A 23,965-nucleotide genomic window follows, 5' to 3' on the forward strand; every position below is an offset into this window, starting at 1 on the left:
AGACAGAACTGATACTACAAGCCATTAGCATAGTAATGAGCTATCTCCGGGGACAAAAGAAAAACATTTAAACAATCGGTACCGGGGCAGACTCCCCGGCGCCACTGGAGACGAAAACAAAGGCAGGCCAATGGTTGCCCAGCGATCGAGAAACGACCCCTTTACTGGAGAGAATCGATACAAATGATTGGGACATGGTCCAATTAATTGGGACCAAGTTTGGAACTGCCCAGAAGGGCGCTAAACCCTTTGGGGTATAAAGAAGAGTCCCCAAGGTCAGCTCTTCCTCTTCTTCTTCATCTTGGCTTTTAGCTCTCAGCGACAAGAGGCCCGCCAAGCACCAGCCAAATAAGTCAAAGATCAACACACGCTACGAGATAGACGCTCCTAGCTACTATTCGGTACTCGTTCGAAGCCAGCAGTATCAGAAACAGACAACGGCCATTATTCCTCTGACTGAGTGGGCGCCCGAAGCCAAGTATAGGCTTTTAGTAGTAGTTGTAGTTTAGTGAGTAGAGTTTGTGCATGAGTAATAATTGACTGTGTGTGTAAATAAATGTGCATTGATTTCAAACTTACTAACTGGTGTATCGAGTCATTGATCAGTATTCGGTTTTGAACCTTGTGGTGGTATCAGAAAGATACCTGGCGACTCTTGAGCAAAGGTAATTAAAGCAGAGCAAATTAAGGAAAAGCATAACGAGCAACAGATATATTTTCACTAGCCATTCCGATTGTAAGCATGCAATGCCAAAGGCATTATTAAACCTTCGATACGTTTTTAATGTCACTGACAATCTCTGAAACTTAATTGCTCATCACTTCAACACGTAATTATCTTGGAATTTACCAAATAGTTGCAACCTCCAAGCGGTTCCATTTTCTCTACAACTTCTGCTTTACTTACACTGTCAGAACCCCATGACACTTATTCCGTTCTAATTTAAAACAAGAACTGACTGAAAACACTTCTCATGTTGCTGCAGATAGTAATGGGTTGAGTCCACAACAGGCAAAACACAGAGTCCACACCACAACTCCAGCAAATGCCTTGAAATGCCTTGGTGTTATATTTTTTAAATATTTCGTACTTTGAACTAAATAAAACCGGGAGGACTTTTGTTCACACAAAAAAAATCCACCTTAAATTACTTCACCAACTTGGAAACTCTTATTTAGAATTTGGAAATTCTTATTTAGTGAAAATAAACACCCAAGATGGGGGGGGCAAGAACAAAGAGTAAAGGACGGTAGGAAGGAGGGTGCCTTCATGTATGTCTTCAAAGTCACGCAGCAGGTTCACGACCGACGCCATATATCTCCTCCCGATGCGCAAGGCATCGTGAGTTTGCAAATATCGTTCACAAAAGGAGCTCGAAAACGTGAAATTTCCTGTCTGGCTCATTGCAACAAGAGCTCGACCACCAACTCCCAAAGAGACAGACCTAAACCCACTGCGGTTCGAGAGTTCAAGTGTACTCTGGGAAGGAAGGCTGTGACCAGGTACCCCAGCTCGAAACTAATGTACACAGTTCTACTGAAAAGTAAACAGGAGACTACTTCAGAAGCCTCCAAGTCACTGACTACTTCAAAAGGTGTCTAACTCGTGTATGTTTTGGAGGTTGTGAATTCCTGACACTTAACCTCCTTCTGCAATATCTCTAATGTCAAGCGAATCTGGGAACTCAGTTGTAGGACAAAGTTCTGACAATCAGTTAACTGTCATTTCAGTAGCTGTTGAAACTTGCACCTCACTTGACTGGGACTTTGTTCAACCCCAACAAGATGGATATACTTCAGAAATGAGAGGAAACATTACACACAGTATCAAATTTGTTGCTGAAAACAAATTAATAAGATTAAATAATACACGTCATCAGTGTATTTCATGCAAGAGTGATAGGCTAATCCGTAACATTGGAATTGGTACTGTGGTTCAAAAGTGCGTAAACAGCAAAATCTGTTGATTGCAAAGAAAAGAAACAATATTCAACAATTATATCATTGTCCTAACTGATTAAGCAATAAAGAATAACAACCACACACTATCCCAGGAGAACTCAATAATTCAAGATACAAGCGCTGCATATAAAAATCATCAAAGTAAAATATTTTCTTACATTCTGCCATATACTTTCTTCATAAGCTGCATCAAGTCCCACTCACCCACCCTTAGTAGCATTAAAAAACTTGGCTCTTTTCACAGCCTCAGGATTCCAAATGTTAAATGTTTTTGAAGTTTTATCACAATAGTAATGTAGAAAATGCAGAAGCCCATTTCTACACGCTAAGCTCCCTAATCTATTTTAGGTGTTGGTTAAGGCATAGATGTCAGCCAGGACATCAGGGAGAACGCATCTTCAAACAGTGCTGCACGGTCTTCTACAGGCAGACAGGCTCCAGTTTACTGTCTCACTTGAACCATGGAACCCCTGATGGTACAGCACTCCCCTCAGTTCTTTGTTCTCTGGAGTGGTGACTGCGCTATCACTGAGCCAGTGGTGACACTGACATTGATACTAACATTCCCCAATGTCTTAAATTTAAAATTTGCACCCTCATGGCCTATCTCCTCCCTTGCTCTAATCATCCCTTACCACTAACCCACACCCAAACTCAGTTTCTCTGAGTCTGGCCTCGAGTACATCACCGCCATCCTTCCTTGGTAGCTAAATCTATTCTCTATAAATGACTCCCTACATCTCCACTTCCCTTCTTAGATCCACCTTAAAATCCACGTCTTTGACCAAACCTTTGTTCACCCTTCTTAATATCGAATTGCTCCTTAAGCTCAACATTTTCTTTTTAAATTTACTTCTGGCAAGAGACATTTTCCTATATTGAAGGTTCTGTATAAATGAAAGTCGTTCAGGCTCACTGGAAACTTATATCAATACCTGAAATAAATTAGCCCAACTTGTGATTGGGCATATTTTTCTTTTGCCATGGGGTGTTGGGGAGGGCTCGGGAGTCTGAGCATGTTTGACATTCCCCCAAATCTCCTTCAATTTTTGATTCTCTAAACCAGAGATACAGGAAATAAATTATTTCACAACTGGAACTACTACAGATTTCAGAACAATGCTGAAACTGAAGACATCTGCTGCTTCTGCTAACACAATGCGAGTCACACTTCAAATTTTTAAACCGCAAGAAAGGTATTAATCCGGTAAGTGCCTCAGCAGTTGTGCTTTAAGGCACAAAACCAAAAATTAGATGCATACAATCAAAGGGATAAACCTGTCATTAATTCACTGAGAACTGACAATTATTGAGGCAGACTCCTGATTACAGCCCTTTTTTTTAAAAAAGGTAAAAAGACTGCAAAATAATAGTTTGGCTTAAAACGGATATAAAAAGATGCAAGTCTGATGACTGTACAAAAACTGCCTTTCCTGGTTTGATAGGTTTGAGGAACGAGAGACACCAGAATATCACGGAAATTGTTTCTACAAAAGAAGTTCAAATTGTCTGTATAAAGTTATCAACCCTGAATTATTCAATTTTGGTTGTTCAGAGTCACCGTTGTCACAGAGGACAATAGCCTGCTCTCTTTTTAGAGAGAAAATTGACTTGCTGGTGATTTAACCTCGAGAGGCACCACACCTCAGACAAGGTTAAGGAGGGCCCTCGCGAATAACATTAGCTGGTACAGGAATTGAACCCGCAATGTTGGCATTGCTCCACATCACAAATCAGCCATTCAACCAACTGAGCTAACCGACCCCCTGTTCAAACTATATATTTCACTTACATGGTACAATTTTTAAACAAAGATCCCAGTATGTAGGACTTCCAGTGACAGCGGGCAGGACGCAGCTGCAAACTGGAGGGCTCCCGCTCAGGAATAGGAATTTCAGAGTTTTAACGCCCGGTTCCAGGGGCAACGGAGGCTGAAAAAGCCGTAAGAAGGCACAGGGAGGAGAAATGTCCAAGTTTGGGAGAAAAACGGGCGTGAAAAAGGCGGTTAACGGAAGTCCGCTGGGGATTGAAAAAGTTAGCGCAGGAACTGTAAGGAAAGCGGAGGCTGGAGCACCAGGGGAGGCCGCATCGCTTACAGCAGAAGAAATAACCAAGGTGATGGCTGTGGAACTTAAAAGAGTTCACAAAACACATGGAAGCGATGAAGGAGGAAATGGGGGTGGCATTGAAAGTGCTGCTGGAGGAGGCGATTGCCCCGGTGAGGGCGGCAGTATCAAGCGTAGCGGCGGAGGTGCGGGAGCAAGGTGGGACATTGAAGGAAGTGGAAGAGGCATTATCGCAGCACAGTGATCAACTCGCCTCGATGGGGAAGGTGTTGCGGAGGCTGATAGAGACCAACGAGGGTCTGCTAGCCAAATTGGAAGACCTGGAAAACAGATCTGAGGATTGTAGGTCTGCCCGAAGGGGTGGAAGGCCCGAGGCCAACGGAGTATTTTGCCACGATTTTGGCGAAGCTATTGGGGTAGGGGGACGATCCCTCCCGATGTGAACTGGATTGGGCACCGGTCGTGGAGGCCAATACCAAAGGTGAGTGAGCTGCCAAGAGTAGTAACTCTGTGTTTCCATAGGTATAGCGTGAGGGAGAAAGTCCTGGGCTGGGCAAAGCAGAAGCAGGTGGTGCAGTAGGCTGGAGCTCGCATACGCATATACCAGGACTTTACGATAGAGCTGGCGTGAAGGCAGGTTGCCTTCAGCTGGGTGAAGAAGGCACTGTACATCAGTAAGGTGCAGTGCAGCATAGTATATCCAGCTAAATTGAGGGTGACCTACAAATCCAAGGACTTTTATTTTGGGATGGTGGAAGCAGCAGAGGAGTTTGCAAAGGCAGAAGGACTGTGGCAGAATTGAGAAATGGTCGTGTACCGATGTAGCCTCATGTAACTTTATTTTTTCACTGCGTGTTGATGTATGTACTAAATGAGTCAACGCTGTATATATTTGGACAAGGGAAGAGATGGGACTTTCATTTGCAATGATGGTTCTTTGGGGCTTGGGTATGTATGCGGGGGTTGTGGTGCTCAAGGGGATTTCTTGGTTTTCCTGGGACCGTGCAAGGGGGAAGGAGACCCGGGCAAGGGCCTCCACGCTGGCCAGTTTAAGCTGGCCAGTGAACAGGAGTGAGGTGGGGTGAGGGGCTGCAGCCATCGGAGCCTGGTAGAACAGGTTTCGGTGAGTCCAGCCGGGATGAAAAGTTGGGGGAAGAAACCGAGGTTCGGGGGAGGAGTTTACAAGAGGAAGTGGAGGGGAGGAAGGGGGGGCGGTGCCTACAATTCATGGGTGTCATTCACGGTACTCTTTCAGGGATTGGATGGTATTGAATATTGGGGGGTTGGGGTGGACTGTATATGTCAATGGTGATTCCTTTTCTGATTCCTTTTTCTTTTTTCCTTTTTTATCCACCTTGGGACGGTTTGTTTCATTTGCTGCTTATATTGTCAGGTGGGTCTTTGTTTGGGGGGGTGGTGGGAGGATGGGATCGTTGTTGTTGATACGGGGATTGACATTGTATTTGTTACCGTTTACGGTTTGTTGTTGGGGTGTAAATTCTGAAGAAAATGTGGAGAATAAAAATATTTATTAAAAATAAATCCCAGTACGTGTTTAGCTGGTTCCACCAGGGCGTTGCACCTAATCAGTGCCTCCAGGCTGCCGAGGACAAACGACACAAATTCCAGCTCCCTGTTCCAACTTATAGAACCATAAAATTCCTACAATGCAGATGTAGGCCATTCGGCCCATCAAGTCAGCCATTCCCCCCACCAAGTCAGCCATTCGCCCCACCAACCCTCTGAAAGAGCAACCTACCTTCACCCACTCCCTCACCCTGCAACCTAATCTGCACATCTTTACAAATTAAGGGACAATTTAGCATGTCCAATTACCTAATCTGCACATCTTTGGACTGTGAGAAGAAACCGGATCACCTGGAGGAAACGCACACAGCCACAGGGTGAACAAGCAAACTCCACAAAGACAGTCATCCAAGGACGGAAATGAACCAGAGTTCTTGTGAGGTACACTGTACCGCTGTGACATTTTATTCTCTGACCTGCGGTTTTCCCTCAATACGGGGAAAAGTTTCATAGGCACCAGCTACCCTGTAGGTGGGAGAAATCAGGTAGAGTTTCCAATCTCTGGTCCCGCTCCACTGACCCCTGGTGCAGAGTGCATGTATGCAGAGTCCTGGTGAGCACATGGGCAGATACCAAGGATGCAGAGGGAAGCTAGGATATAAATTGGGGAGGCACAGTCATTACCTTCCAATCATCCTTAGATATGATGGGGGGGTGGGGGCGGGAGGGCAAAGGACTAGTGAATTACCACTGTTAGACCTTCATTCACAATAAGGAGTGAAGATAAACCCAGCAAATACAGATCAGTAAGTTTAACCTCAATGCTGGGAAAGCTTTCAGAAATGATAATCTGAAAGTTTGGAGAAAACGTGTACATCTATAGATCTATAGCGCCTTTCCTGTAACAAGGCACTTCATGAAAGCATTATAAAACAAGACTTGATCACCAAACCATTTAGAGTCAAATGTCCAAAAGCTTGGTTAAAGCAGTAGGTTTTACTGAGTATCATAGAGGAAAGTGGGGTAGAGAGGAGAGGTTTCAGAGAATTCCTGGAGGTCTCAGCACTGGCATGAATTAGGGGCTAGTTTAGCACACGGCTAAATCACTGGCTTTGAAAGCAGACCAGGGCAGGCCAGCAGCATGGTTCAATTCCCGTACCAGCCTCCCCGAGCAGGCGCCGGAATGTGGCGACTAGGGGCTTTTCACAGTAACTTTATTTGAAGCCTACTTGTGACAATAAACTATTTTCAATTCAAGATAGGTCAGAAGCTCCTCACGGGAGCAAATATGAGACCACATTTGTGAACAGTCTGGTTTAGTCTCAGACAGCTACAAGAGCGAAAAATTGAGTCAGTAGCTAGGGAACAGATTTTGGGGTAAGAAAACAGCAGCATCTGTTTTCCCAACATGGAACAACAGGAATTTTTCTGCTTGTTGGGGATTAAGTATAGATTAATTAAGAAAAGCCAGGCAAATTGTTTTTAACTAACTGGACTGAATTTTTTGACGAAGTTACAGTGAGGATTGTTGAGGGTAATGTGGTAGATATTCAAATAAGTGTTTGATTAAGTGCCACATAATGGGCATGGGAGCAAAGCTGAAGTCCATAGTATAAAAAGGGAGTACAGTGGCAGCATGGATATCAGGCTGGCTAAGTGGTAGGAAACAGCATTGGCAATAGATGTTATTCAGGCTAAAGGAAGGCATACAGTGGTGTTCCCCAAGGGCTAGTACTAGAACCACTGCTTGTCTTGACATATTTTGACTACTCAGACTTGGGTGTACAGGACACAATTTTAAAATTTGCAGATGACACACAACACAGCATCTTGAACAGCAGTTGACTTCAAGATGATATAAACAGGCAGGCGGAACGAGTAGTCACTTGCAGTTGAAATTTAACACAGAGGTATGAAACAATTCATTTTGATAGCAAGAACAAGGAGAGGCAATGTGGATATAATTCAGAAGGGGATGCAACAACAAAGTAAGGAACCTATGGGGGTCTAGGCACACAAATCTTTGATGGTGCCAAGTCAGTTGAGAAAGTTCTTCAAAAGAAATGCAGGATTATTGGCTTTATTAATGGAGACATTGCTGTTTTTATTTATTAATGGGGGATTGCTGACTGATCTCCCCGTGGGCTTCATAGAGTATCAGCTCCCGCGTTGAGCAGGCGGAGGCCCGCCCAATGGGGGCTCACCAGCGGGGCCTTAAATATCAACTCCCAGACAAGGGCCAGGGGTTCCCACCAATCCCGAGCTGGGACATTTATTTTGTACACCATGGCTGCGGCTTTATTTGTGCTGGAGAATAAACCTGCTTTTCCTTTTAGCCTGCGCCTTCTGGAATTGTTTGAGAAAGGTGCAGAAATAGAATTTACACAGATAGATAGAATTTACAGTGCAGAAGGAGGCCATTTGGCCCATCGAGTCAGCACTGGCTCTTGGAAAGAGCACCCTACCCAAGGTCAACACCTCTACCCTATCCCCATAACCCAGAGACCCCACCCAACACTAAGGGCAATTTTGGACACTAAGGGCAATTTATCATGGCCAATGCACCTAACCTGCACATCTTTGGACTGTGGGAGGAAACCGGAGCACCCGGAGGAAACCCACGCACACACGGGGAGGATGCGCAGACTCCGCACAGACAGTGACCCAAGCCAGAATCGAACCTGGGACCCTGGAGCTGTGAAGCAATTATGCTATCCACAATGCTACCATGCTGCCCTTAATAATTCACGAAAATGATTCCAGGATGAGGGACTTCAGGAGATTTAATAGAGATGTTCAAAATCATGAGCAGTCTGGACAAAGTAGATGGAGAGATACTATTCCTGTTGGAAGGGCCGAGAGCCAGAGGGCACTGATCTATGGTGACTGGCAAAAGACGAATAGCAACATTAAAAAACTTTTTTGCGCAGCGAGTGGTTAGAATCTGCAATGCACTGCTTGAGAGTGTGGTGGAGGCAAGTTCAATCAAAGCTTTTTTTAAAAAGCAAGTGAATACACACCCAAAGAGAAAAGCTTTGCAGGCGACAGGGAAAGGGCAGGTTAGTGGAACATGTTAAATTGCTCTGACTCCGTGTCAGCACAGCCTCAATGGGCCAAATGGACTCTGTCTGTGCTGTAATCATTCTATAATTCAATAAAGGGGGAAAAAAATCATTCCAGAAATTATTTAGGGTGAAACAACACCAATTAAAATGGTTCCATAACAATGCAATGCGTGGTGTAAATCTCTTGAAAAAATGCATTTGTGAAAGCTTTGAATGGAGAGCTTTTTGGACAGGCTGCAATTTCCAAGGGTGCAGGAGGAGCAGGTGGAGGGACTGGGGGCGCCGATCGAGTTGGAGGAGCTGGTCAGAGGGATTGGCCACATGCAGTCGGGGAAGGCGTCGGGACCGGATGGGTTCCCGGTTGAATTTTATAAGAAATACACGGACCTGTTGGGCCCCTGTTGGTTAGGACCCTTAACGAGGCATGGGAGGGGGGTGTTTTGCCCCCGACGATGTCTCGGGCGCTGATTTCCCTGATCCTGAAGCATGATAAGGACCCCTTGCAGTGCGGATCATACAGGCCAATTTCACTGCTGAATGTGGACGCCAAGTTGCTGGCGAAGATCTTGGCCACTAGAATAGAGGACTGGGTGCCGGGGATCAGACGGGTTTTGTGAAGGGGAGGCAGCTGAACACTAACGTGCTAAGGCTGCTAAATGTGATAATGATGCCGGCAGCAGAAGGAGAGGCGGAGATTGTGGTGGCATTGGATGCAGAGAAGGCCTTTGATAGGGTTGAGTGGGGGTACTTGTGGGAGGTGTTGGAGAGGTTCGGGTTTGGGGTGGGGTTTATTAAATGGGTGAGGTTGCTGTACGAGGCCCCGTTGGAGAGTGTAGCGACAAATGGGAGGAGGTCCGAGTACTTCAGGCTCCACCGTGGGACGAGGCAGGGGTGCCCCCTGTCCCCCTTGCTTTTTGCGTTGGCAATTGAACCTCTTGCCATGGCTCTCAGGGAGTCGAGGAGGTGGAGGGGTTTGGTGCGAGGTGGGGATGAGCACTGAATGTCGCTGTATGCAGACGACTTGCTGCTGTATGTAGCAGACCCGGTGGGTGGAATGCCGGAGGTGATGGAGATTCTTGCTGAGTTCAGGAGTTTCTCGGGCTATAAATTGAACCTGGGCAAGAGTGAGCTGTTTGTCGTACACCCGGGAGATCAGGAGGAGGGGATTGGTCGGCTCCCACTAAAGAGGGCAGTGAGGAGTTTTAGGTACCTGGGGGTTCAGGTGGCTAGGAGCTGGGGGACTCTGCACAAGCTCAATTTTACTAGGTTGGTGGAGCAGATGGAGGAGGAATTTAAAAGGTGGGACATGCTGCCGTTGTCGTTGGCGGGTAGAGTACAGTCCGTAAAAATGACGGTGCTCCCGAGGTTTTTGTTTTTGTTTCAGTGCCTCCCCATTTTCGTTCCAAAGGCCTTTTTTAGGAGGGTGAACAGCCAAATTCTGGGATTTGTTTGGGCGCACGGGACTCCGAGGGTAAGGAGGGTGTTTTTGGAGCAGGGCAGGGATAGAGAGGGGCTGGCGCTGCCCAACCTCTCTGGGTACTATTGGGCGGCTAACGTCTCGATGGTATGCAAGTGGGTAATGGATGGGGAGGGGCCAGCATGGAAACGGATGGAGATGGCATCCTGTGGAGGCACGAGCCTGAAGGCACTGGTAACGGCGCCGCTGCCGCTCCCTCCAACGAGGTACACTACGAGCCCGGTGGTGGCGGCTACCCTCAAAATTTGGGGGCAGTGGAGGCGACACAGGGGGGAAGTGGGGGGCTCGGTGGAGGCCCCGCTGCGGGGGAACCACCGGTTTGTCCCAGGGAACATGGATGGCGGGTCCCTGGGGTGGCACAGGGCAGGCATTAGGAAGTTGGGAGACCTGTTCATTGACGGGAGGTTCACGAGCCTTGGTGAACTGGAGGAGAAGTTTGAGCTCCCCTCGGGGAATATGTTCAGGTACCTTCAGGCCAAGGCGTTTGCTAGGCGGCAGGTGGAGGGGTTCCCTCTGTTGCCCCCACGGGAGGTAAGGGATAGGGTGCTTTCGGGGGTGTGGGTCGGAGATGGGAAGGTGTCTGACATCTACCAGGTGATGCAGGAGGTGGGGGAGGCGTCGGTAGAGGAGCTGAAGGCTAAGTGGGAGGTGGAGCTGGGGGAGCAGATTGAGGAGGGGACATGGGCGGACGCCCTGGAGAGGGTGAACTCCTCCTCTTCATGTGCGGGGCTTAGTCTCATCCAGTTCAAGGTGCTGCACCGGGCCCACATGTCCGGGTCTAGGATGTGTAGGTTCTTTGGGGGCGAAGACAGGTCTGTCAGGTGTTCGGGGAGTCCAGCGAACCATGCCCATATGTTCTGGGCATGCCCGGCACTGGAGGAGTTCTGGAAGGGGGTTGCGAGGACGGTGTCGAGGGTGGTGGGATCCAGGGTCAAGCCAGGCTGGGGACACGCGATATTTGGGGTTGGGGTGGAGCCGGGAGCGCAAGAGACGAAAGAGGCCGATGTTTTGGCCTTTGCGTCCCCAGTAGCCCGGCGGAGGATCTTGCTGCAGTGGAAAGATGCGAGACATCCGAGCGTGGAGACCTGGATTAATGACATGGCGGGATTCATTCAGCTGGAGAGGGTCAAATTTGCCCTGAGGGGGTCGGTACAAGGGTTCTTTAGGAGGTGGCAGCCTTTCCTCGACTTTCTGGCTCAACGATAAGGAACTAGGTCAGCAGCAGCAGCAACCCGGGGGGGGACGGGGGGAAAGTGGGAGGGGTTAAGGGGGATAGTGTTTAAGTTAATTTGCTTATTGTTAATTTATTTTGTTGTTTATTGGGTTTGGGGGGGGGGGGGGGTTGTTATATGCGTTGTTATGGGTGCCGGGGAGTGTTTATTATTGTTATTGTTATTATTGTTCTGTTGATATATATTTTTCAAAAAATTCCAATAAAGATTTTTTTTTTTTTAAAAGATAGTAGTGGGAACTTGTGCATGGAGTCAGAAGAAATAGGAGAGGCGTTGAATGAATACTTTTCTTCGGGGTTCACCAAGGAGAGGGGCCATGTTTTTGAGGAGGAGAGTGTGATACAGGCATGTAGGCTGGAGGAGGTAGATGTTCTGAGGAAGGGTATATCAGCAATTTTGAAAAACCCGAGGGTCAACATGTCCCCTGGGCCAGATGGGATATATCCAAGTATTCTTTGGGAGACAAGGGATGAGATTGCAGAGCCTTTGGCGTTGATCTTTGGGTCCTCACTGTCCACGGGGATAGTGCCAGGGGACTGGAGAGTGGTGAATGTTGTTTATCTGTTCAAGAAAGGGAATAGGAATGACCCTGGTAATTATAGGCCAGTTAGTCTTACTTCGGTGGTCGGTAAGTTAATGGAAAAGGTCCTGAAGGATAGGATTAATGACCATTTGGAAAGATGCAGCTTAATCCAGGATAGTCAACACGGATTCGTGAAGGGCAAGTCTTGCCTCACAAACTTGATTGAATTCTTTGAGGAGGTAACTAAGTGTGTAGATGAAGGTAGAGCAGTTGATGTCGTATAGATGGATTTTAGTAAGGCGTTTAATAAGGTTCTCTATGGTCGGCTCATGAAGAAAGTAAGGAGGTGTGGGATAGAGGGAAATGTGGCCAATTGGATAAGTAACTGGCTATCACATAGAAAACAGAGGGTGGTGGTGGATGGAAAATTTTCAGACGAGACCAGTTACCAGCGGTGTACCACAGGGATCAGTGCTGGGTCCTCTGCTATTTGTGATTTTTATCAATGACTTGGAGGAGGGGGCTGAAGGATGGGTCAGTAAATTTGCTGATGACACCAAGATTGGTGGAGTAGTGGATGAGGTGGAGGGCTGTTGTAGGCTGCAAAGAGACATTGATAGGATGCAGAGCTGGGCCGAAAAATGGCAGATGGAGTTTAACCCTGATAAGCGCAAGTGCTTCATTTTGGTAGAAAAAATTTGAATGCGGATTACAGGGTCAACGACAGGGTTCTGAGGAATGTGGAGGAACAGAGAGATCTTGGGGTTCATGTCCACAGATCTCTGAAGGTTGCCACTCAAGTGGATAGAGCCGTGAAGAAGGCTTATCGTGTGTTAGCGTTTATTAACGGAGGCTTGGGTTTAAGAGCCGCGGGGTTATGCTTCAACTATACATGACCCTGGTGAGACCACATTTGGAGTATTGTGTGCAGTTCTGGTCACCTCGTTATAGGAAGGATGTGGAAGCATTGGAAAGGGTGCAAAGGAGATTTACCAGGATGCTGCCTGGTTTGCAGGATAGGTCTTATGAGGAAAGGCTGAGGGAGCTAGGGCTTTTCTCGTTGGAGCGGAGGAGGATGAGAGGCGACTTAATAGAGGATTATAAGATGATGAGGGGGATAGATAGAATGGATGTTCAGAGACTATTTCCTCGGGTGGATGTAGCTGTTACAAGGGGGCATAACTAAGATTCAGAGTGGGAGATATAGGAGGGATGTCAGAGGTACGTTCTTTACTCAGAGAGTGGTTAGGATGTGGAATGGACTGCCTGCTGTGATAGTGGAGTCGGGCACTTTAGGAACTTTCAAGCGGTTATTGGATAGGCACATGGAGCACACCAAAACGACAGGGAGTGGGATAGCTTCATCTTGGTTTCGGACAATGCTCGGCACAACATCGAGGGCCTGTTCTGTGCTGTACTGTTCTATGTTCTATTAACTTCAGATATTAAGTTTGTATCACACTTAATCCTAGGATATTACACAAAAAAAACAAAGTATTGTCAGGGTTTACAATAATTTATCCCCGTACAAAATAATAGAATCAAAATTCAATAGGCTGATGTTAAATAAAACTATTGCTTCTGTAAACAGCAATTTAGCCACCAACTGGGGAAAACCTTGAACTTTAACACCCAGATTCTCAAGCAATAAACTATCTGATACCATCATTGACAGGAAGTGGCAGACGTGTATGTAAAGTGCTTGGCCCTGAAAATTGCCCTCATCAAGATGTCTTTTGGAGTTTAGATGGAGGCATAAAAACAAGATCCTGTTCATCCTCTTTAAAGAGAAAGGTTGGATTAGATAACAACTTTTACACCCTCAGGATAACACAAAGCAGTTTATGTGTGTTATAATGTAGGAAGGGCAGGCAGTAGTGGTTCAGTGCTTAGCACTGCTGCCTCATAGTGCCGCAGACCCAGGTTCAATCCCAGCCCCGGGTCACTGTCCGTGTGGAGTTTGCACGTTCTCCCCATGTCTGCATGGGTCCAACCCCCACAACCCAAAAAGATGTGAGTAGGTGAACTGGCCACGTTAAATTGACCCTTAATTGGAAAAAAAGAATTGGGTAACCTGAATTGGGGCTGGTTTAGCTCAGTAGGCTAGACAGATGGTTTGTGATGCAGAACAAGGCCAGCAGCGCAGGTTCAATTCCCATATACCAGCTGTGATTTCTGAATTCTCCCTCCATGTACACAAACAGGCGCTGGAATGTGGCTTTTGACAGTAACTTCATTGCAGTGTTAATGTAAGTCTACTTGTGACAATAAAAGATGATTATTATTATATTTTTTTTAAATTTAAATTATGTAGTAAGAGATCACTTATCAGTGTACGCCATCACAATTTACCACAAACACAAGTGCTCCAAGATCACATATATTTCAACAAGAATCACTGAATAGACATCAGCAACAGAAACCCTTGCTAACCAAATTAAATCTACTCTTGGAGATCAATTTATTACTGACTGGAAATACAGACCTTCGTAATCTGTATGCTTCAGTGGAGGAGGCACATAATGTCTACTTGTCTGCACCTCTTCTAAAAATCATATATTCCCTGAAGTCCATCCTAGCTTAAAATAATTTGCATTACGATCCACACTAAACTTGACGAGATGCTACATAACATGCACTAGAAATCGATCAAGTTAGAGACTTTGAAATGCCTTCAACTATTCCACACAAATATATTATTCTTGAAACTACAGGACAAATTGGGTCCATAGTTTTTTATTTCTCGTTTGCATCACAGTGCTGACTGACCACTTCACGTACAAAATATTACCAGGTTCCAGAATGTAAACAGAGGCTGTCACAGAAACAACTCACTGGGATCCCTTACACAGCAGTTGCTCTATCACTAAATTTGACAGGGTAATGAAATCCACTCACTTAAAATCAGTTTGTTGTGAATTATAGACCGTGTGTGTTAACTTTACACTTGTAGTTGAGGTGGCCCTGTCACGCCTCTGCTGGAAGGATGGTGTAACTACAGCGTGACATGTTTACACAGGGAATCTCCGTTATAAATGCCTTGAGTAAAAAGCATCATTGAAATAAACGGTAGAATCATGGTAAGTGAAGCCTGGGCCCCAAGAACTTCCTCAGGGCCACAGCGGGAAAGACAAGTGAGAGATTAAGTGATCCCCGGGGAGGCCCTGAGGGCAATCCCAGCCGGAGTTCCGCTCGCGCTCTCACCCGCTCCCTGTCAAACTCCCGCTTGTGAAGAACGAGGAAGCCCGGATCCCTCCCGGGCCAAACGCTCATTCCCTCCCTTCCTTCCACAACCCGCCCAGTCCAATCCAATCCCGGCCTGGCCGCTCCTTTACCTCACCGAGACCCGGCCGTCCTGCCGACGCCTCCCTCTCCTTCCCTCGCCGCCTGCCTGGAGCCTCCACCCGCCCGCCCACCGACCACCTTATTGGTCCGCCTGCCTCAAGCCCCCGCCCACGCGCACTGCCGTTGGCCCCCTGGCTGAACCGCCCGCCCACTCATATTCGCATTGGTCCACTCGCCGCGGGGGCCGCGCCCACCGTCGCTTCCATTGGTCTATCCACCGAGCAGCCGCGCCTCCCACGTCCAATCGCTGCGCGGCCACGCCCATCACGATTCCTATTGGTTTACTCCCCACCGCCGCCCCGCCCACCTTCTCTCATTGGTTCATCCAACCCAGAGGACCCGCCCACCCCGGTTCACATTGGTCTAACCTGCGCGAGGCCCCGCCCATCCCGATTATCATTGGGTGGCCGCCGCGCCCACGTGCGATGTATGGTGATGTCACTTCCACCTTTTCGGGCGTTCTTTCTGTCGACAATCCCGGGAATCTCGAACTGGGGCTTTTAAAGGTGTGGCGGGGGAGGGGGCTTGGGTGCTTGGGTGGGTAAAGGGTTATGGTGTACAGGGATAGGGGTGAGCTGTAGGGTGGGATAGGTATACAGGGTGTTGATGTACAAGGGTTTGGGTACATGGGTAGAGTAGCACAGGGGTTGGGACTAGGTGGGTAATTGGGATGAATATGGGGATATGGTATACAGGGATAGGAATATTGGGGTCGGATAGGTGTTCAAGGCTTCGGAAGGGCTACAGGATGGGATAGGTGTACAGGGGTGTTGGTATACGGGGTGGGGTTGATGTACAGAGGTAGGATAGCACGGGGGTTGGGGTATTGGTGGATAATAGGGATGGGTAAGGGGGTATGGTGAAAAAGGATAGGAGTGTAGGGGTGGGATATGTGTTCAAGGGTTGGGAAGGGCTACAGGATGGGATAGGTGTACAGGGGTGTTGTGGGTGTATGGGGTGGGGTTGATGTCCAGGGATTTGGGTACAGGGGTGGGGTTGGGGTTTAGGGGTGTGGGAAGGGGTATAGGGATGGAGTGGGGATGTTGATACTGTCTTGCTGCACTTATCTAGGACACCATTAGCTGGATTCTTTGCCGGTGGGATGCCCCATTTTGCTGGCAGCCCGGAGGTTTCTGGATGGCGTGGGGCTGCTCGATAATGGAAAACCCCATTGACCAGCTAGCGTAACGGAGCATACTGCCGGCGGGGTGAAACAGAAATGCAGCGGGGCAGACAATCCAGCCCCATGGTAATCTGAATAAGCAACATATCTCTGGGTAAACACTTGGTAATATTATCTCTCAGTCATAACATCATTGTCTTCACTCACTTAAAAAGTTTAGTAGGGCAAATTGTGACGGGCCATCTTCATTGTTCTGGGGTAAACAACTGTAGTGGGTCGTATCTCCAACAACGATGAATCAGACTACAAAAGGGAGATAGATCACTTGGTTGCATGGCGTACCATAAACAACTTCTCTCTATATGTCAGAAAGACCAAGGAACTGATCATTGACTTCAGGAAGCGTAGCACGACACACACTCCCGTCTGCATCAATGGCTCCGAAGTGGAGATGGTCGATAGCTTTAAGTTCCTGGGGGTCATCATCACCAACAGTCTGTCCTGGCCCATTCACATTGATGCAACAGTCAAGAAAGCCCAACAACGTCTCTACTTCCTACAGAAGCTAAAGAAATTCGGCGTGTCTGCATCGACTCTCACAAACATCTACAGATGTGCCATCAAGAGCATCCTATCCGGCTGCATCACAGCCTGGTATGGCAACTGCTCGGTCCAAGACCGCAAGAAACTGCAGAGTGTGGTGAACTCAGCCCAATGCATCACACAGGTTGCCACCCTCTACACCTCCCACTGCCTCAGGAAAGCAGACAGCATTGTCAGAGACCCCTCCCACATCCAGACATAGGAACAGCTTCTTCCCCACAGCTACTACACTCCTTAACGACTTTCCCTCGGACTGATCTGTTCCCTGTAAGAACACTATTCATGACGCCATATGCTGCTCATGTTCAAATTGTTTAATTCAGGCCCTGGTGATGTAGTTCAGATTTCATTGGGAAAGAGTTCAAAGACCGTTTTAAAATTTATTCTTTCATCAGATGTATGTGTTGCTGGCAAGGCCAATATTAATTGCTGTTCCCTAATTGCCCTTGAACTGAGTGATTTGCTTGACCATTTCAGAGAGAAGTTAAGAGTCAACCACTTGTTCTGGATATGGAGTCACATGTAGGCCAGACTAGGTAAGCCCAGTAAGAAGTCTTACAACACCAGGTTAAAGTCCAACAGGTTTGTTTCAAACACGAGCTTTTGGAGCACGGCTCCTTCCTCAGGTGAATCCAGGTAAGTACGGTAGATTTCCTTCCCTGAATGACATGAGTGAACAAGGTGGATTTTTATGACAGTTACTGGTAGTTTTATAGCCGTCATTATCAGCTTGATATTGTTACTTAATTAGTTGAAATCCTGCATCACATGAAATGCACCCTGGTGCAGTCTTGGGCCACCTGAGGAATCTTGTATTTGAAGATTGCGACATCAAAATTGAATCCAAGCTCGTGGTCTTACTGTATGTGGCTGAAATATGGACAATGTTCAGGAACTATTTCAAAGCACTGAGTCACACAATCAATGCTGCCTGCAATTAAACTTACATATTATTTGGGAGGACAGATGCACCAACGTCAGTGTTCTCTCACAAGCAGGCACCACAAATATTAAAATCATGATCGTCTGTTCTCAGCTCCTTTGGGCAGGTCATGATTTGGATGTCAGATACCAATTTCCAAAAGCAGGTCTTCTCCCAGCTCAGTCAGGGTAGATGCACCAAGAAAGACCGAAGAAGCACATAAAGTATGTTTGAAACCCAACATTAAGGACTGTTGGAAGACCATTGCCTTGGACCAAACCAGATGGTGGTCGGGTCTGACTCGGATCCCAGCATTTTGAGACCGAACAGTAACAAAATGAAGACCAAAAGCAAAAGTGGTAAAAAGAACACTTCGTAATGTGAATTGTTAATATACAACCAAACATCCCATGTGCTGACAAATCCTTGCATGCCACAAGTTCTACAGATCCACAATTGACCTCATTCCCCCATCTTCAGACTCATGGAATACAATCATCCTCCCTAGCGAGGGATAGAGAATAATAATAATACCTCATACTTGATTATTCCAACACACTCCTGGCTGGTCTTCCACATTCTACCCTTTGTAAACTTGAGGTTATCCAAAGTTCTGCTGCCTATGCTTTAACTTGCATCAAGTTCCCCTATCAGTGGGAGATCTGAACAGGAACAAGAATGAATCAACTCCATGCTATTATAAAGCTAAACTGACCATCGTGGACACGTACATGATCTATGGTTTGCTGATGACTGCAGTGACATTGCCCACTCTGCACCAGATTTGTGAGCCACTTTAGATTTCTTACGTTCTGCATACAAGAAACTTGGTCTGACCTTGAATGTTGTCAGCCAAATATTTCACCTCGCATTTGTGCGTTTTTATACTCTTTCATGGAGTGTGGGTGTTGCTAGCTAGGCCAACATTTATTGCTCATCCCTTATTGCATGTGTGAAAGTGGCCGTGAGTCACCTTCTTGAACGTTTGCAGTCCATGTGGTGTTGATCTACCCAGTGCTGTTAGGAAGGGAGTTACAGGATTCTGACCCAGTGACAGTGAAGGAACAGTGATATAGTTTAAATCAGGATGGAGTGCGTGACTTGGAGGCAAACCTCCAGGTGATGGTGTTTCCATGTATCTGTTGCCTTGGTCCTAGATGGAGGAGGTGATGCTGAAGGAGAGACTGGAATATGTTGAAAACTTCTCATACCTTGGCAGCCAGCTCTTTCAAAAGGCCTCCATTGACAAGGAGATCCAACAGTGGATCAATTGTGTCAGCACAACCTCTACAAACTATTGTAGCAAATGATTGACAATAAAAACCTCCACAAGTCAACAAAAGTCTCCAGTGTGCAGAGCAGTTGTTACGACCACATGCAGCGAAACCTAGACTGTGTATCAATGACACATAACACCAGAGAGATTCCATCAGCAGTGCATCCACCGTATCCTCCAGATTCAATCGGAGGATTATCGCACAGCATCCTTGAAACTAGCTCCACAAGCATTCCGACAAAACTCTTGTAAAATTAACTGTGATACCCTGGACACTGACCTGATGGCTGCAAAGTGTCAGCCAGGTCCTGTTTTCTCAAGTCAAATGGCCAGCATTCTGGGAATGGCAAAGGAAATGCTTCATAGACACTCTGAAGCTCTCCTTGAAGCACTTCAGCATTTCCATTATTGACTTGGGAGGAGGTTGCTATCACCAAAAGAGAAAATGCTGGAAAATCTCAGCAGGCCTGGCAGCATCTGTTGGGAGAGAAAAGAACTAATGTTTCGAGTCCAGGTGACACTTTGTCAAAGCTTTGGGATGAATCAAGGGATAGCTGTTGCCTTTTCTGTGGCTCTGCTGTAACTATGGCAATCAGTGAGGTTGCCCTCCTTTCTTTTGATATGTATATTCTAATGCTCAGAGTCACCAGGTATCAAATGATACCACCACAAGGTTCAACCGGCTATCGATCAAAGAGCCAAACACCAGTTAGTTAGTTCAAGGTCACGGGTACTTTATTTATGCACACAATTAGTCATGCAACATACACTACTAGTTAACTACACCTATCGACTAAGACAAGCTGTACTTGACTTCAGGTACTCGGCTTAGGTCAGAGGAACAGTGGCCGTTGTTCAATTCTGGATCTATCGAGTCTGGAGAAGTAACTGCTGCTCAGCTAGGCTTGTCTGTCTGATAGTCGGCGTTGAACTTGGACTTGCTTCTGGTGTTGCTGCGGTTGGAGATTGCCGGGGCGCCAGGTCCAAAAGAGGACGAACGCATGGTGGACTCTGTTCTTATGCTTGGGGGTTTTCATGCTCTTTTGGGCGGTCCTTCAGTTTGGACCCCACTAATTGGGTGATCCCTGATCACTCTGTTCGATTTCGAACCAATAAATGGGTGGGTGCCTGGATGGCTGGGCGTGTCCCAAGCGGTCACTAACCCTGTTGTTTACGCTTCCCTAGTACAGGGAGTGGCGCCGAAATGTCTGGGACTGTACCGGTTGCTCAAGTACCAGTCCTTTGTCTTGGTGGAGATGGGCCATCAAATGCTAATCGGTCCATCAAAATGCTAATTGGTCAGGGTTTCGATACTGCGTGGATTCCTCACTTGCAAATATACATTTCAGGCTCTGAGCCAGCCTGAAACTTGCTTTGTCCATTTTGCCCGCTATGCTTTGCGAGTTTCTCTGTCCCTGGTTGTAAGTGGCCATCCCAGATGGCTACACTCCGTCCTCTTGATCCTCTTGAAGTAACTTTATTAAAGAAACAACAACCGCGGAATTTATTAGGGAGGAAGGTTCAGAAAGAGTGTGGGGTTTGCTGGAGGCCGAGGAAAGGGGCTCTAAGTGTGTGTACTGGAGGGTGGGAAGTCTGATTGGTTGGATGACACTGCACAATATATCTATCACCAGTAAGGCTTCTACTGGGTATGACGGGGAGTACCATTTAATGAGATTCTCTCACCATGTGGGGGTATCAGTGGCTGTGTCTATGTGTGGTGTATTTTCCGGGCTGGGGGTGTTGTGTTGGGTAGTCGTGTTCGGGGCCGGCGTGGTGAGGAAGGTAGAGGTGGGTAACGTGCACAACTGTATTGTTCCAGCGACGATCATGATGCAGATCATCAGGTTTGTGTTCATCTTGTTCGTGCTTTTCTCCGTCTTTAGATATCTTCGGATCATCCTAGGGGTACAAGCATAATATCTGTTATTATCTTGTTGCTTAATATCTTGTTTGTCTGTCTGTTTCTCCTTATCATCAGTTTCCCATTTAGAATCGTCACCATATGTGACTCCCTCAATTTTTTTTAAAACAACCATTTGGGAGACAATACATCCGAGAAAAAGAATTCTGTCACAGTGCGAGCACTCTCGCAGCCAGTGTCTGATGGGCTGAGTGGGTGGACAATTTCTCCGTCCTCTGCAAACTCGTGTTTCAACCAAGTGATTCGAACCATGTAAATAGCAGGTGGGGGAATAGCAACGGAAGGGTCGCCGGAAAGGGGCAAAGGTTGTGGCAAAAGTGCATTCTTTAAACCACAGACGTGAAAAAGAACAGCAAAAGAGTTTCGAAAACATTCTCCGAATGGGGTGCGTATGATCGCGGCAGGACAAAAATGGGTGGAATCTCCAGGTAGGGCGGTGACCAGTGCTGTTGCTCCACTACCCGAGCTTGGCTGACCAAATGTATAGGGGTCCTCAGGCAGGGCGGGGATAAGTGCCGTTACTCCACTGCCTGAGTGACCTTCCAAGAGTGGTAAGAATTTGGGGATACATGGGCTCCAACAAACTTTAACTGCCATGTGGCGTCAGAAGAGTAGTTATTACTGTATCAAGAAATTATTCGTGAGGCCGACACACAAAATCGTACAAGAGAGAACGTACAACATTTAAAAACAGACTAAAGAAGAAAAGCTGGCAAGTTCCATCAGAATATAGGACACCGTAAATCTCAATCGGTTCCTTTCATCATCTGGGCACCTCAAGGTTCCATTCCAAAAAGGGTCTCAAAGGGGTTACCATGGTGGGAGTCAGACTCAAAGTCATCACCATCTCCCGGGTGCCAAACTTGTGCCTGGAGTTTTAGTGCCAATGTGACGTGTGCCCTGTTATTTACGCTTCCCTAGTACAGGGAGTGGCGGCGAAATGTCTGGGACTGTACCGGTCGCTCAATTACCAGTCCTTTGTCTTGGTGGAGATCATAGAATTTACAATGCAGAAGGAGGCCATTCGGCCCATCGAGTCTGCACCAGCTCTTGGAAAGAGCACCCTACCCAAGGTCAACACCTCCACCCTATCCCCATAACCCAGTAACCCCACCCAACACTAAGGGTAATTTTGGACACTAAGGGCAATTTAGCACGGCCAATCCACCTAACCTGCACATCTTTGGACTGTGGAAGGAAACCGGAGCACCCGGAGGAAATCCACGCACACACGGGGAGGATGTGCAGACTCCGCACAGACAGTGACCCAAGCCGGGTTCGAACCTGGGACCCTGGAGCTGTGAAGCAATTGTGCTATCCACAATGCGACCGTGCTGCCCCGAGATGGGCCATCAAATGCCAGTGGGTCCACCAAAATGTTAATTGTTCGGGGTTTCGATACCGTCTGGATTCCTCACTTGCAAATATACGTTTCAGGCTCTGAGCCTGCCTGAATCTTGCTTTGTCCATTTTACCCCCTATGCTTTGCGAGTTTCTCTGTCCCTGGTTGTGTGGCCATCACAGATGGCTACACAGCCAACGATGACACCGACTGCCAATCAAGCAATTTTCACATTTTCAGTCTTGTTTTTAAATCTCTCCGTAGCCTCACAGCCCTCCCTATGTAATCCTCTCCAGTCCCACAGCCCTCCAAGATATCTACACTCATCCAACTCTGGCCTTTGGCGCGATCCCAATTTTAATTACTCTACTGCTGGTAACCCTGTTCCAAAACTCAAATTGCCTCCCAGAACCTCTCCACCTCACTTTCTTCCTTAGAGGTTTTAAAAACAAAATGTTTGTTAATTTGCCTGAATATCTCCTGATTTGGGGTCATATATGCATTATAATGCTCCCACAAGCACCTTGGAATGTTCTTCTACATTCAAGGTGGTGTCTGCGTGCATTTCCTCCGGGTGCTCTGGTTTCCTCCCACAAGTCCCGAAAGACATGCTTGTTCTGTGAATTGGACGTTCTGAATTCTCCCTCAGTGTAGCCGAATAGGTGCCGAAATATGGCGATGATGGAATTTTCACAGTAACTTCATTACAGTGTTAATGTAAGCCTACTTGTGACACTAAGAAAGATTATACCAATGCAAGTTGTTGCACAGTTTATTTTGGAATACTGTCTGGTCTCAGCTTTGTGGGAACATTGCTCCAATTGCTCATGTTTCGAAGGGCCCTCTGAGATAAGGCATTTGCCTTGTATACCTTCCTTGGTTTTCTCTGCAGTTACAGGAATATCTCACAATGTCCTGCACCCTTCTCAGCACAGTCCATGCTGCAGGGGGAATCCATTGGGATTCCCAAATACAGATGTGAAGATTCAATAACACATGAAAAAAAAATAACCAATCTAAATTTCTTTCACAGATGGATGGATCAACAGAACTAATAAATAGTTCAATTTTGGTACCAGTTATAGCCAAATTATTACACCCTAGTTTTCCCTGGAAATTGACTGAAGAAACTGATTCGGCGTGTTCAAACACTGAGTTTGTAAATTTTGCCAATGTATTACTGAGATTGCAATCAATAAACCTGAGCCATGACTTTCTGCCTCTCATTGCCCAATTCCAACAGCTTGCACAAAATTGGGTGCTGCACTTTGAGTTGACGGCAAGACTGGTGCACATTGACTGCATTACGTATATAAAAAACAAATTTGCATTTATCTAAGCACTTTTTGCAAACTCAGGTTACCCAGAAGTATTTCGCAGCCAATTAAGTACTTTTAACCTGCAGCCTCTGTTGAAATGTAGGGAAAAACAACCAAATTGTGCAAAGCAGGATCCCCAAAACAGCAGTGGTACATAATGGACTGTGTGCCACAATACTGGAAAGATGTGAACCAGTGGAGAAAGTGCAGAAGAGGTTTACAAGAATGGTTGGAGGGATAAAAAACTTCAGTTATGAGG

At 46.8% G+C, this 23,965-nt stretch overlaps 1 protein-coding gene and 2 long non-coding RNA genes across 4 annotated transcripts in view; 1 reads left to right on the plus strand and 2 right to left on the minus strand.

Annotated features, from left to right (window-relative positions):
• Window positions 1-15,255, minus strand: part of klhl13 (kelch-like family member 13) — a 280,287-nt gene extending 265,032 nt beyond the window's left edge. Inside the window, exon 1 of one of the 2 annotated variants that reach the window (XM_038774155.1) lies at window positions 15,188-15,255. The gene's annotated coding sequence lies outside the window, so the exon portion shown is untranslated. The remainder of the gene's footprint in view (window positions 1-15,187) is intronic. The other variant, XM_038774156.1, reaches the window with a different exon arrangement.
• Window positions 15,256-15,664: 409 nt separating this feature from the next.
• Window positions 15,665-17,438, plus strand: LOC119951409. Its single transcript, XR_005457612.1, has 3 exons — window positions 15,665-15,703; window positions 16,269-16,474; window positions 17,401-17,438. It is a non-coding gene; the product is annotated as an uncharacterized LOC119951409 (long non-coding RNA).
• A 2,947-nt stretch (window positions 17,439-20,385) lies between these two features.
• Window positions 20,386-23,965, minus strand: part of LOC119951408 — a 174,132-nt gene continuing 170,552 nt past the window's right edge. The window contains exon 3 of the long non-coding RNA XR_005457611.1: window positions 20,386-21,023. This is a non-coding gene — a long non-coding RNA (uncharacterized LOC119951408). The remainder of the gene's footprint in view (window positions 21,024-23,965) is intronic.

The sequence above is a fragment of the Scyliorhinus canicula genome, chromosome 17 (genome assembly GCF_902713615.1).
Source record: "Scyliorhinus canicula chromosome 17, sScyCan1.1, whole genome shotgun sequence".
In the NCBI taxonomy this organism is placed as follows: Eukaryota; Metazoa; Chordata; class Chondrichthyes; order Carcharhiniformes; family Scyliorhinidae; genus Scyliorhinus; species Scyliorhinus canicula.